Source organism: Solanum verrucosum, unplaced genomic scaffold (assembly GCF_900185275.1).
Source record: "Solanum verrucosum unplaced genomic scaffold, falcon-dt-bn FXZP01000108.1, whole genome shotgun sequence".
NCBI lineage: Eukaryota > Viridiplantae > Streptophyta > Magnoliopsida > Solanales > Solanaceae > Solanum > Solanum verrucosum.
Window position 1 is genome coordinate 2,452,087 of NW_026020274.1, and position 13,188 is coordinate 2,465,274.

A 13,188-nucleotide genomic window follows, 5' to 3' on the forward strand; every position below is an offset into this window, starting at 1 on the left:
AAGGTTTTCAATAACCATAGATAGAACTCAATACTTGGAACTCAAGAACTTCAATGATACTACTCATTTCAAGAATGCTCAACGCAGAGGGTTCGTGCAAAATTATGAGCATGAACTACTCAACTCAAGGACTCAAAGATCCTTCTCATCTCAAGATTGTTCGACTTATAGGGTTCATGCTGAATTATGGGCATGGACAATTCAACTCAAGGACTTCATGGGTAAAATTTAATAGTCCCATGATTAGAAATATAATCTCACAGGGGATTAGGAACTCAATACTCAAGACTTAGAACTTGAAGATACTACTCCTCTCAAAGGTACTCAACTTATGAAGTTCATGCAAAATTTATGGGCATGAACGACTCGACTCAAGGGTCAAAATATTAATAAGAAACTCATGTATACGGATCGTCTCATTCTCATACTTATTTACTCAAATCTTAGTTAAAATCAATAGTTGATATCAAAGGATTTACACTTGAACTCAAAGGCTTTCTTGGACTCTACTCTTAACTCTCTCTTGAATGTGAATTATGAATTCAAGAGTCATGGTTCATTATATGAAGAATATAGATGATAGTGTAGACTCATGAATACATTCTTCTCACTCTCATACTCACTAACTTGAGTCTAGTTACTAGAGGTTGTAGAAGACTCCACAAACGGACTCAAAGGGACTTTCTTAGAATGTTCGAAAGAATTCTCAAAACTTAACTCTTAACTCTACCTTGAATTTGAATTATGAATTATGAATTCAAGGTTATGAATGATTTTAGGTGTTTAGAAGTAGTTTAGAATGATTAAAATCAAAGGGAGTGAAGGTACACTTAAAAGGGACTCAAACGGGACAACCGACAGAAAAGAAGTGGGGCAGGTGACCTGGCGCATTCCGGGCACGGGGTGCCAGCCCCAAACTTCAGAAGCTACATATGGGCACACTGCAGGGGCTCTGCCCCGCGCCGCCCCAGCCTCTACCCAGGCCAAGTTCGACGAATTTCGCCTCTCGTTTTCTAATCCTAAATAGCTTTTAATCGATTTCTTTTCTCGAGTTTTCCTTAGATTCAATTACCCAACCTAAGTACACACTAATCCACTCAAAATAATCACTTTCATCTCAAGAAATCATCAAAACCCCAACAAAACAAGATTTAGAATGAACTTCAAGAACACCTATCAAGAACTTAAATCCTTCAACATTTGAGAGTGAAATTACGCTAAAAATAACATGTTTGGCATGTGGGTGAACAAACCCAACACTATGGAAGCTTACATACCTCTTATGGATCAAACCCATGGCAAAAATCCGCATCAACTCTCAAGAATTTCGACGAACGCTTCGATCCTTTCTCTTTTCTCCTCTTTTCTCTTCTTCTTTTCTAATATTGAACTCTAAACTAAAACCCTAGGCATATATTAGGATTATAAAACTGAACCTAATGGGATTAGACCCTTAAAACATTACTAAAAACGAACTAAATCTGATTGGGTAAGGAAAATGCCAAAATACCCCACTAAAATCCGGTTTCGACTTTCCTTATCTAGACAGCCCAACTTCAAATGGATAAATCTCCCTCATACAAACTCGAAACTGAGCAAACTCGGTGGAGCTGGAAAGATAATTCAAAGATCTTTCCTACGGTATCTGGTAGCACACTTAACTCATTTTGAGTTAGGAGTTATGGTCGTTTGAAGTCGACCCAAAACTCATACTTAAGCATAACTTGCAAAATTTCAGATTTTGCTATTTCCAATTTAGTTCGTTTTGGAACTCAAGGTGCTACATCTAGTGACCTGACCTTAAGAAATTTTAAATTTCTTGAAAAAACTTACTCACTACGAAGAATGGTTCGAGTCTTAGCTCAAAAAATTTATGGGGTGTTACACCATCCATCTATGAAATTGCGGGATGCAACTAGATTTATTCCTTTTGCCACATTGTTCCACATATGATCATGTAGAAGAAATCAAAGGACGCACAATCTTCGGCATGTCCTAAACTAGTTTCTAGGCATATGCATGATGAGAATTACCTACACCAATATTAATTGAGTCGGTAAATTGAATAATCATACTTATAGTACACGAAATGAATGTTTACATAAGAACACCAATCTGATATAGAAACCCCATGCCACGTCCAGTAACAACTAACCCAATCAATTCAAAGATAATATTGGGAAACCAAGTCGTCAGTACGCTTCCCGAAACTACAAGTGTCAATCCACAAATAAGGACCGGCTTGCGACCCCAAGAATGGGCCAATCTATATGAAAGCCATAAAGATAGAAGAGTAGAGATAGGAACTACATTCGCAAAGAGGAGTAGTAGGAAACTAGTAAAAGCACATAAAATGTCAGTGGTGGCTTTTACTTGTCTTTTGTGAAGTCCTCACGAAAATTTCAAGAGGAATCTCTTTACACCAATAAGGCTACTTGTACAATGATAATACAATACAAAAAAAAAAAATCAAATTTTAGAGGCATCATTTTTGTGTACCCTAGATACAAGGTGCAATTTAGTGTTTTATTACATCTAATCAATATATACAATTTTCTTCATTTTGAGTGTAGATATATGGACCATGTCACACTATTTTACTTTTAAATATATTAGTGAAATCATTCAAGTTCTACTCTAATTGATCTCTTGATCATGTGATGCACAAACATGCACTCTGTGCGTTGTACGTGCATATCGTGCATTATATGTGCATCTTGTGGGTCGTAGGTTCATCTTCTATGTTGTATATGCATCTTGTTGGTCAAGAAGAAAGTTTATGTATTCATATAAATGTTTGATATACAGAGCTTATGCCTCATCCATTTCGATATTAAGAGGTCATTTTTTTTAATATTACGACCTTAGAAAGTTTATTTTTAAAATATTGTTGACAGTTAATGTAACATCTGGTAAGTTGAAATAACTATGAAGAGGCTTAAAAATCGAAAATAGTCATTTTTGGAAAGAATTTAAAATCTGGAAAATTTGGCTAAGTGTGGAAAAATGAATTTTTGGCCAACTTTGAGCAGTCATAACATCCAGCTCAGGATTATTTAGGAGTAGTTCCAGTTATGGTTGTGAAGCTTGTGAAATGATCTTTCCAACGCCGCCGAGTTTGCTCAATTCCGAGTTCGTATGAGCGAGTTATGCCTTTTAGAAGTTGGGCAGTTGGTAGGGAAGTCTGTTCGGAAAATTAAGGGCATTTTGGTCTTTTCCCTAGCTATTTCTTTTGAGGTTATATTGTTGAGTTAGGCTGATACTTGGATCATTTTGTTCCATTTTAAGAGTGAAAACTAGGGTTGAGAGTGAAGAAGAGAAGAAGAAGAGAAGAAGAAGAGAAGAAGAGAGAAAGAAGAGAAGAAGAAGAAGTGATCAAGGAGTTTTCGTCAAGATCATCATGGATTTTCATCGGGGGTGATCCCTATCAAGGTATGTGAGTTGTTTGTGTGGTTTGACCCTTTCCCCCACACACCAAGCTCATTTTATGATTTGAGAAATGATTGGATATGTTGTTGAAGTTGTTAGTTGTTGTTGATGTTGTTGATTGTGTTGTTGAAGTTCTTGTTGGTTGTGGGACATGATTTGGTTGTATCCTTGAGTTGAAATCTATTGTATATTGAGGGATTTTGTGATCCCTAATGGGTGGGATTGGAACCTTTGAAGTAAGGATGGTTTAGAGTTGAAGAAAAGAGGGAGAAAAGTCGGATTTTTTGAGCTAGGGATTGGCACGTCGCGCTTGCCAGCGCGCCCCAAGAGGGGCACTGAAGCCCAGCCCTTGGGGCGGCGCGCCACTCAGAGCGCCAGCAGGCGACCTTTGACCTTTGAGGGCTGGCGGTCCGCGCCTTGCAGAGCGCCAAAGACACCATGTTCCCTCTTTCTTTCCATGCTTTCTCATGCATGTTCCTAGGTGTTATACCTACATTCCCTAGTTGTTTCCAACACCCCAAAGTGTTTCTAAACATCCCGAACTCATCTAAATACGTGTGATCATACACCTTGAATTCATAATTCAATTCTAGGCGAGTTAGTATCAAGCTAAGGTGAAGTTAGAGTCAAGTCAAGGAGTGTTAAGAAGTAAGTTCAAGCAAGTCCTCCAAGCTTTTTCAAGAGTCGTTATTGAACGTTTTAACTTCGTTTCAAGTTTCAAAGTCAAGCAAGAGTGTTGAGCTCCAAGTCAAGAAAATAGTCTCAAGTTTCAAGTCGAGTAAGAGTCTTGGATTTCAAGTTAGGTCAAGAGTTTAAAGTTGAGTCCATTTTCTCAAAAGCTATTAGGGAACTAAGTATTCCCGAAAAAGTTATAAATGTTTTTACATTTAAGTAAGGAAGGAACCATGATTCCCAAAAGAGCCTTTGGGTTAAATTTTGAGTAATTATCTCAATCAAAGAAAGAAGTTAATTTAAAAGCATGAGCCAAAGTATTTTTGGGAGTAGTATTGAGCACCGAATTGGGGACAAGAGTTCATATTAATTCAACTCTCCATAAGAACCATGCGCCAACATGGGACTTGACGTATCATTCTTTTTAGATGATCATGTAAGATTAGGCTAGTGGATCCACTAAGCAAAAGTAATGTCTTATATCACGACAAGGTATAGGATGGTCCTCGGGAAACGTGAGGTAAGACGTTGTATCATCACTAGGGCTCATAGTGGTGGTTATCGGTTAAAGAACCTCCCATAAAAGTTATATTACTTTGAAATAATTAAAGTTGAGTTTGTTATTGTTTTATCATTAACGAGTTAAGTTGTTTACATTGTTTTACAAGCTATTTATGTATTACATGTGTCTTATTGCTTTACATATTTGAGTTTAGTTGTTCATTAGTCGAACAGAGTCAAGGTAAGTATTCTCTCTTGTTTTCCTTTCAAGCTTAAGTCGCGGTTTAGCTTTCCAGCTCGTATACTCGTACATTCCATGTAGTGATGCCAGTTGGCCTGCATCTTATTATGATGCAGATACAGGTACCCCGGATCAGCATCCTGCTCGTCGTTGATCCAGCTGAGCACTCCAGAGTCAGTGATGAGCCTCCTTACATTCCGGAGGACTCAATTATTTAGTGTACTTAGTTTTGTTCTATTAGGATGTTGCGGGGTCTGTCCCAACATCCATCTCAGTATGTTAGAGGCTTCATAGACAGTCAATCAGTTAGTTTGAGTCTCTCTTCTATGTATATATGTAAATATCTATTTGAGATTCGAGATGCCCTTGTGGCCGACTCTTATAAGTTAAGTCATTGTGTAAACTTGCATTGTTTAAGTTATTCTGTTGAGTTAGTTTCCGCTAGTTAAGAAAGCCAGGCCAAGGGTTCGCTTGGGGCCAGCAATGGTCTCCGAGTGCCGGTCCTGCCCAGGGTGTAGGCTCGGGCGTGACAAACTTGGTATCAGAGCACAGAGTTCAAGAGTCCTAGGGAGTCTATGAAGCCGTGTCTGTAGAGTCCTAGTTATCGGTGTGAAGCGCCCACATCTATAATTGGGAGCTACAACATTTAGGAAGATTTCTCACTTCTTTCACACTCATCTCGTCGTTATAGTTTATCTCTAGAAAGTTTCTTTTTAATCCGTGCTTTCGCGTGATTCAGATAATCATGCCTCCATAAGAGTTGGTAGAGGGCGTCTTCATATACGTTATGTAGATGAGCAAGAGTTTTCTATGCACCGGAAGTGCAAGATCAAGGGGAAGTTTCTAATGCCGAGTTCAAGAGGCAATTAGGATGTTGAGTCAAGCTGTAGCTAATCAGATGGGTCAGCAAAGGGGAGCTCTACAGGAAGGAGCTGACACTTCTAGGATCCGTGAGTTCTTGGGGATGAATCCTCCGAGTTTCTGGGTTCGAGTACTACTGAGGATCCAGAGAACTTCATTGAGGAGTTGAAGAAGATTTTTGATATGATACATGTGGCAGATACTGAGCGGGTTGAACTAGCTGCATATCAATTGAAGGATGTTGCTAGAACATGGTTCGACCAGTGGAAAGAGGGCAGAGCTGAGAATGCACCACCTGCGAGTTGGGCCCATTTTGAGGAAGCTTTCTTGGGGCATTTCTTTCCTCGAGAATTGAGGGAGGCCAAGGTACGTGAGTTCCTCACACTTAAGTAGGAGTCTTTGAGTGTCCAAGAGTACAGTCTGAAGTTTACACAACTATCCCGCTATGCTCGGAATGGTGCGGATATGAGAAATAGAATGAGCTTGTTTGTTGCTGGGATGTCTCGGTTGTCAAGTAAGGAAGGTAGGGCTGCAATGCTTATCGGGGACATGGACATATCCAGTTAATGTCTACGTACAACAGGTTGAGGAAGAGAAGCTGAGGGACAGGGAAGATTCAGAAGTAAGAGAGCCAAAACGGTAATGAGTCCGGGCAGCAGAAGGTAATTCAACCGTTCCTCTTTCAGCAAAGGCAAAAGGGACCTGCTCCATCATCTACTAGAGCACCTGCACCCAGATACAGAGGTGAATTTAATGGCCAGAATTCGAAAGACTTCAAGGCTAGACCAACACAGTCCTCAGGTAGTGTGCACAAGAAGTAGTTCGTTTCCTACATGTCTAGGTGTGGTAGAACCCACCCGGGTAAGTGTCGGGATGGCCAGACAGGTTGTTTCAAGTGTGGGAAGAGGGTCACTTCATGAAGGAGTGTCCTAAGAATAAGCAAGGTAATGGAAATTTAGGCAGTAGGTCCCAATCTTCATCAGTTGCTCCCCCAGACAGGACGGCACCTAGAGGAGCTACTTCTAGTACAGGCGGAGGAGCAAATCGCCTCTATGCAATCACCAGTCGTCATGAGAAAGAGAACTCTCCAAATGTTGTCACCGGTATGATTAAAGTCTTTGCTTTTGATGTGTATGCTTTGCTAGACCCAGGAGCAAGTTTATTTTTGTAACTCCTGATGTTGCAAAAAGTTTGATGTTCTTCTGAAAGACTTTGTGAACCCTTTTGTGTTACTACACCTGTTGGGGAGTCTATTCTAGCGGAAAGAGTCTATCGTGATTGTCCTGTTTCTATCAATCACAAGAGCACCATGGTTGATTTGATTGAGTTAGACATGGTAGATTTCGATGTCATTCTAGGTATGGATTGGCTTCATGCTTGTTATACATCGATAGATTGTAGAACTCGAGTGGTCAAGTTTCAGTTTTCGAGTGAGCCGGTCATAGAGTGGAGAAATAGTTCAGTAGTGCCTAGGGGTCGTTGCATTTCGTACCTTAAGGCAAGAAAGTTAGTTTCAAAGGGTTGTATCTATCACTTAGTCCGAGTTCATGACTCTAGTGTTGAGATACCTCATTTTCAGTCAGTTCCTATAGTAAGAGAGTTTCCAGAAGTGTTTCCTGATGATCTACCCGGAATTCCTCCTGAGAGAGAAATAGATTTCGGCATAGATCTCATTCCAGATACTCGTCCTATCTCTATTCCGCCATATAGAATGGCACCAGCAGAGTTGAAAAGTTGAAAGAGTAGTTGAAAGATCTCCTAGAAAGGGTTTCATTCGACCGAGTGTCTCACCTTGGGGTGCTCCGGTTTTGTTTGTGAGGAAGAAAGATGGTTCCCTTAGGATGTGTATAGATTACCGCCAGTTGAATAAGGTTACCATCAAGAACAAGTACCCTCTTCCGAGGATTGATGATCTTTTCGATCAGCTTCAGGGTGCCACTTGTTTTCAAAGATTGACCACAGATCATGCTATCATCAGTGAGAGTAAGGGAATGTGATATTCCGAAGACAGCATTCAGAACCAGATATGGTCATTATGAGTTTTTAGTCATGTCTTTGGTTGACTAATGCACCGGCAACTTTCATGGACTTGATGAATAGAGTCTTCAAACCTTATTTAGATACGTTTGTTATCGTCTTCATTGATGACATACTAGTCTATTCAAGGAACGAAGAAGACCAGCTAGTCACCTCAGAACAGTTCTTCAGTCTTTGAAAGACAAAGATTGTATGCCAAGTTCTCTAAGTGTGAGTTTTGGCTCAATTTTGTGGCATTCTTAGGCCACATTGTGTCCGGTGACGAAATCAAAGTAGATACTCGAAAGATTGAGGCAGTGCAGAATTGGCCTAGACCTACCTCTCCAACTGAAATTAGGAGTTTCTTAGGCTTAGCTGGCTATTATAGAAGGTTTGTTGAGGGGTTCTCGTCTATTGCATCTCCTTTGACAAAGTTGACTCAGAAAGCAGTGAAATTTCAATGGTCTGAAGCTTGTGAGAAAAGCTTTCAGGAACTGAAAAAGAGATTGATTACAGCTCCAGTATTGACGTTACCAGAAGGTACTCAAGGCTTGGTGGTGTATTGTGATGCATCTAGAATTGGTTTGGGTTGTGTCCTAATGCAGAATGGCAAAGTTATAGCTTATGCCTCTAGACAGTTGAAAGTTCATAAGAAGAACTACCCGACCCATGACTTAGAGTTAGTGGCTGTAGTGTTCGCCTTAAAGATATGGCGTCATTACTTGTATGGTGTGCATGTGGACGTATTCACTGATCACAAGAGCCTTCAATATGTGCTTACTCAGAAAGAGCTTAATCTCAGACAGATGAGGTGACTAGAATTACTCAAGGACTATGACCTTAGTATTCTTTACCACCCAGGTAAGGCTAATGTTGCTGCTGATTCTTTGAGCAGGTTATCTATGGGTAGTACCACCCATATTGAAGAAGGAAGGAGAGAGTTAGCAAAAGATGTGCATAGACTGGCATGCCTGGGAGTCAGCCTTACAGATTCCGCAGAAGGAGGAATAGAAGTGATGAGCAGGGCTGAGTCATCACTAGTGTCAGAAGTGAGAGAAACAAGATCAAGATCCCAATTTGCTTGAGTTGAAGGCAAATGTTCAAAAGCAAAGAGTATTAGCTTTTGAACAAGGGGGAGATGGTGTTTTGAGATTTCAAGGTAGATTGTGCATACCTATGGTAGATAGACTCCAAGAAAGGATTATGGAGGAAGCTCATAGCTCCAAATATTCCATTCATCCGGGTTCCACCAAGATGTATTGTGATTTGTGTGAAGTTTATTGGTGGAATGGCATGAAGAAGGGCATTGCAGAGTTTGTTGCTAAGTGTCCAAATTGCCAACAAGTGAAAGTTGAACACCAAAGGCCCGGTGGTTTAGCTCAGAGAATAGAACTTTCGGAATGGAAGTGGGAGATAATCAATATGGATTTCATCACAGGGTTGCCAAGGTCTCGTAGACAGCATGATTCTATTTGGGTGATTGTCGACAGAATGACAAAGTCAGCGCATTTTCTACCGATAAAGACTACCAATTCAGCAAAGATTATGCCAAGTGTATGTTCAAGAGATAGTGAGACTTCATGGAGTCCCAATCTCCATTATTTCAGATAGAGGTGCACAGTTTACTGCACAGTTCTGGAAATCTTTTCAGAAAGGCTTGGGTTCGAAGGTGAACTTAAGTACGGCCTTTCATCCTCAGACTGATGGGCAAGCAGAGCGTATTATTCAGACTGTAGAAGATATGTTGAGAGCTTGTGTGATCGATTTCAAAGGCAATTGGGATGCTCACCTACCTCTCATTGAGTTTGCCTACAATAACAGTTATCACTCTAGCATCCAAATGGCTCCTTACGAAGCTCTTTATGGGAGAAGATGGAGATCTCCTATTGGATGGTTTGAAGTTGGTGAAGCACAGTTGATAAGACCAGATTTAGTTCACCAAGCTATGGAGAAGGTGAAAGTGATTCAAGGAAGGTTGAAAACGACACAGAGTCGCCAGAAATCCTACACTGATGTTAGGAGAAGGGAGTTAGAGTTTGAAGTAGATGATTGGGTATATTTGAAAATTTCGCCCATGAAAGGGGTTATGAGTTTGGTAAGAAAGGAAAACTTAGTCCCCGGTATATTGGACCTTACCGCATAGCCAAGAGAGTTGGCAATGTTGCTTATGAGTTGGAGTTACCACGGGAACTAGAAGCGGTTCATCCGGTATTTCACATCTCCATGTTGAAGAAGTGCATAGGTGATCCTTCATTGATCCTACCAACTGAAAGTATTAGGATCAAGGATAACTTATCTTATGAGGAGGTTCATGTTCAGATTTTAGATCGTCAAGGTCGTAAGTTGAGAACGAAAGATGTAGCCTCAGTAAAGGTCCTATGGAGGAACCAATTTGTTGAGGAAGCTACTTGGGAAGCCGAAGAGGACATGAAGAAGAGATATCCACATCTCTTTGATTCCAGAGGAAATGCAGATTAAGGTATTAATTTCCTTCTTAGTGCTCTTTTAATTATAATGAGCATTATGTGGTTGTTGTTGCGTTTGCATGGTTGTTTGTCGGGTGTTGAGTTGATGTTGCACCCTTAGCTTTGTAAGAGTAACTTCATTCGAGGACGAATGTTCCCCAAGGGGGAGATATTGTAATATCCGGTAAGTTGAAATAACTAAGAAGAGGCTTAAAAATCGAAAATAGTCATTTTTGGAAAGAATTTAAAATCTGGAAAATTTGGCCAAGTGTGGAAAAATGAATTTTTGGCCAACTTTGAGCAGTCATAACTTCCAGCTCAGGATGATTTAGGAGTAGTTACAGTTATGGTTGTGAAGCTTGTGGAATGATCTTTCCAACGCCGCCGAGTTTTCTCAATTCCGAGTTCGTATGAGCGAGTTATGCCTTTTAGAAGTTGGGCAGTTGGCAGGGAAGTCTGTCCGGAAAATTAAGGGCATTTTGGTCTTTTCCCTAGCTATTTCTTTTGAGGTTATATTGTTGAGTTAGGCTGATACTTGGATCATTTTGTTCCATTTTAAGAGTGAAAGCTAGGGTTGAGAGTGAAGAAGAGAAGAAGAAGAGAAGAAGAAGAGAGAAGAAGAGAAAGAAGAGAAGAAGAAGAAGAAGAGATCAAGGAGTTTTCGTCAAGATCATCATGGATTTTTTGTCGGGGGTGATCCCTATCAAGGTATGTGAGTTATTTGTGTGGTTTGACCCTTTCGCCCACACACCAAGCTCATTTTATGATTTGAGAAAGGATTGGATATGTTGTTGAAGTTGTTAGTTGTTGTTGATGTTGTTGATTGTGTTGTTGAAGTTCTTGTTGGTTGTGGGACATGATTTGGTTGTATCCTTGAGTTGAAATCTATTGTATATTGAGGGATTTTGTGATTCCTAATGGGTGGGATTGGAACCTTTGAAGTAAGAATGGTTTAGAGTTGAAGAAAAGAGGGAGAAAAGTCGGATTTTTTGGGCTAGGGATTGGCGCGTCACGCCTGCCAGCGCGCCCCAAGAGGGGCACTGAAGCCCAGCCCTTGGGGCGGCGCGCCACTCAGAGCGCCAGCAGGCGACCTTTGACCTTTGAGGGCTGGCGGTCCGCGCCTTGCAGAGCGCCAAAGACACCATGTTCCCCTCTTTCTTTCCATGCTTTCTCATGCATGTTCCTAGGTGTTATACCTACATTCCCTAGTTGTTTCCAACACCCCAAAGTGTTTCTAAACATCCCGAACTCATCTAAATACGTGTGATCATACACCTTGAATTCATAATTCAATTCTAGGCGAGTTAGTATCAAGCTAAGGTGAAGTTAGAGTCAAGTCAAGGAGTGTTAAGAAGTAAGTTCAAGCAAGTCCTCCAAGCTTTTTCAAGAGTCGTTATTGAACGTTTTAACTTCGTTTCAAGTTTCAAAGTCAAGCAAGAGTGTTGAGCTCCAAGTCAAGAAAATAGTCTCAAGTTTCAAGTCGAGTAAGAGTCTTGGATTTCAAGTTAAGTCAAGAGTTTAAAGTTGAGTCCATTTTCTCAAAAGCTATTAGGGAACTAAGTATTCCCGAAAAAGTTATAAATGCTTTTACATTTAAGTAAGGAATGAACCATGATTTCCAAAAGAGCCTTTGGGTTAAGTTTTGAGTAATTATCTCAATCAAAGAAAGAAGTTAATTTAAAAGCATGAGCCAAAGTATTTTTGGGAGTAGTATTGAGCACCGAATTGGGGACACGAGTTCATATTAATTCAACTCTCCATAAGAACCATGCGCCAACATGGGACTTGACGTATCATTCTTTTTAGATGATCATGTGAGATTAGGCTAGTGGATCCACTAAGCAAAAGTAAGGTCCTATATCATGGCAAGTTATAGGATGGTCCTCGGGCAACGTGAGGTAAGACGTTGTATCATCACTAGGGCTCATAGTGGTGGTTGTCAGTTAAAGAACCTCCCATAAAAGTTATATTACTTTTAAATAACTAAAGTTGAGTTTGTTATTGTTTTATCATTAACGAGTTAAGTTGTTTACATTGTTTTACAAGTTATTTATGTATTGCATGTGTCTTATTGCTTTACATATTTGAGTTTAGTTGTTCATGAGTCGAACAGAGTAAAGCTAAGTATTCTCTCTTGTTTTCCTTTCAAGCTTAAGTCGTGGTTTAGTTTTCCAACTCGCATACTCGTACATTCCATGTAGTGATGCCAGTTGGCCTGCATCTTATTATGATGCAGATACAGGTACCCCGGATCAGCATCCTGCTCGTCGTTGATCCAGCTGAGCACTCCAGAGTCAGTGGTGAGCCTCTTTACATTCCGGAGGACTCAATTATTTAGTGTACTTAGTTTTGTTCTATTAGGATGTTGCGGGGTCTGTCCCAACATCCATCTCAGTATGTTAGAGGCTTCATAGACAGTCAATCAGTTAGTTTTGAGTCTCTCTTCTATGTATATATGTAAATATCTATTTGGAGATTCGAGATGCCCTTGTGGCCGGAATCTTATAAGTTAAAGTCATTGTGTAAACTTGCATTGCTTTAAGTTATTCTGTTGAGTTAAGTTTCCGCTGAGTTAAGAAAGCCAGGCCAAGGGTTCGCTTGGGGCCAGCAATGGTCTCTGAGTGCCGGTCCCTCCCAGGGTGTAGGCTCGGGGCGTGACAGTTAAATTGCGAAAAAGGGTGAGTACCAATGTACTTTTAATATTAAGATTTTTTATTTTATAGAGAGAAACTATATTAAATATCTATTATAAAAAAAATTATTTTATTAAATTAAAGTGTACATATCTAAATTTTCAATCAATATTATACATTTTTATGAGAGGGTTGAAATCTTCAATTGTAACACCTTGAGTCTTGAGATATAATCTTAGAATCATCTAGCACTACTTGTTTTTTTTGTCCATCTACTTCTATTTCATACAATACTTTAATGAAATACAATCAAAGGAATTGTGAACCGTGTTCCTCCTTGGATGTTTGTTTTAGTGGATTACTTCGTAAA

General features: G+C 40.0%; 1 protein-coding gene and 1 pseudogene across 1 annotated transcript in view; both read right to left on the bottom strand.

The window, feature by feature from the left end:
- Positions 1-13,188, bottom strand: part of LOC125833971 (fructose-1,6-bisphosphatase, cytosolic) — a 312,269-nt gene that overhangs the window by 189,952 nt on the left and 109,129 nt on the right. The gene's annotated exons all lie outside the window — the stretch shown is intronic.
- The window catches only part of LOC125833857 (sugar transport protein 4-like), a 33,033-nt pseudogene that overhangs the window by 2,428 nt on the left and 17,417 nt on the right, over positions 1-13,188 (bottom strand).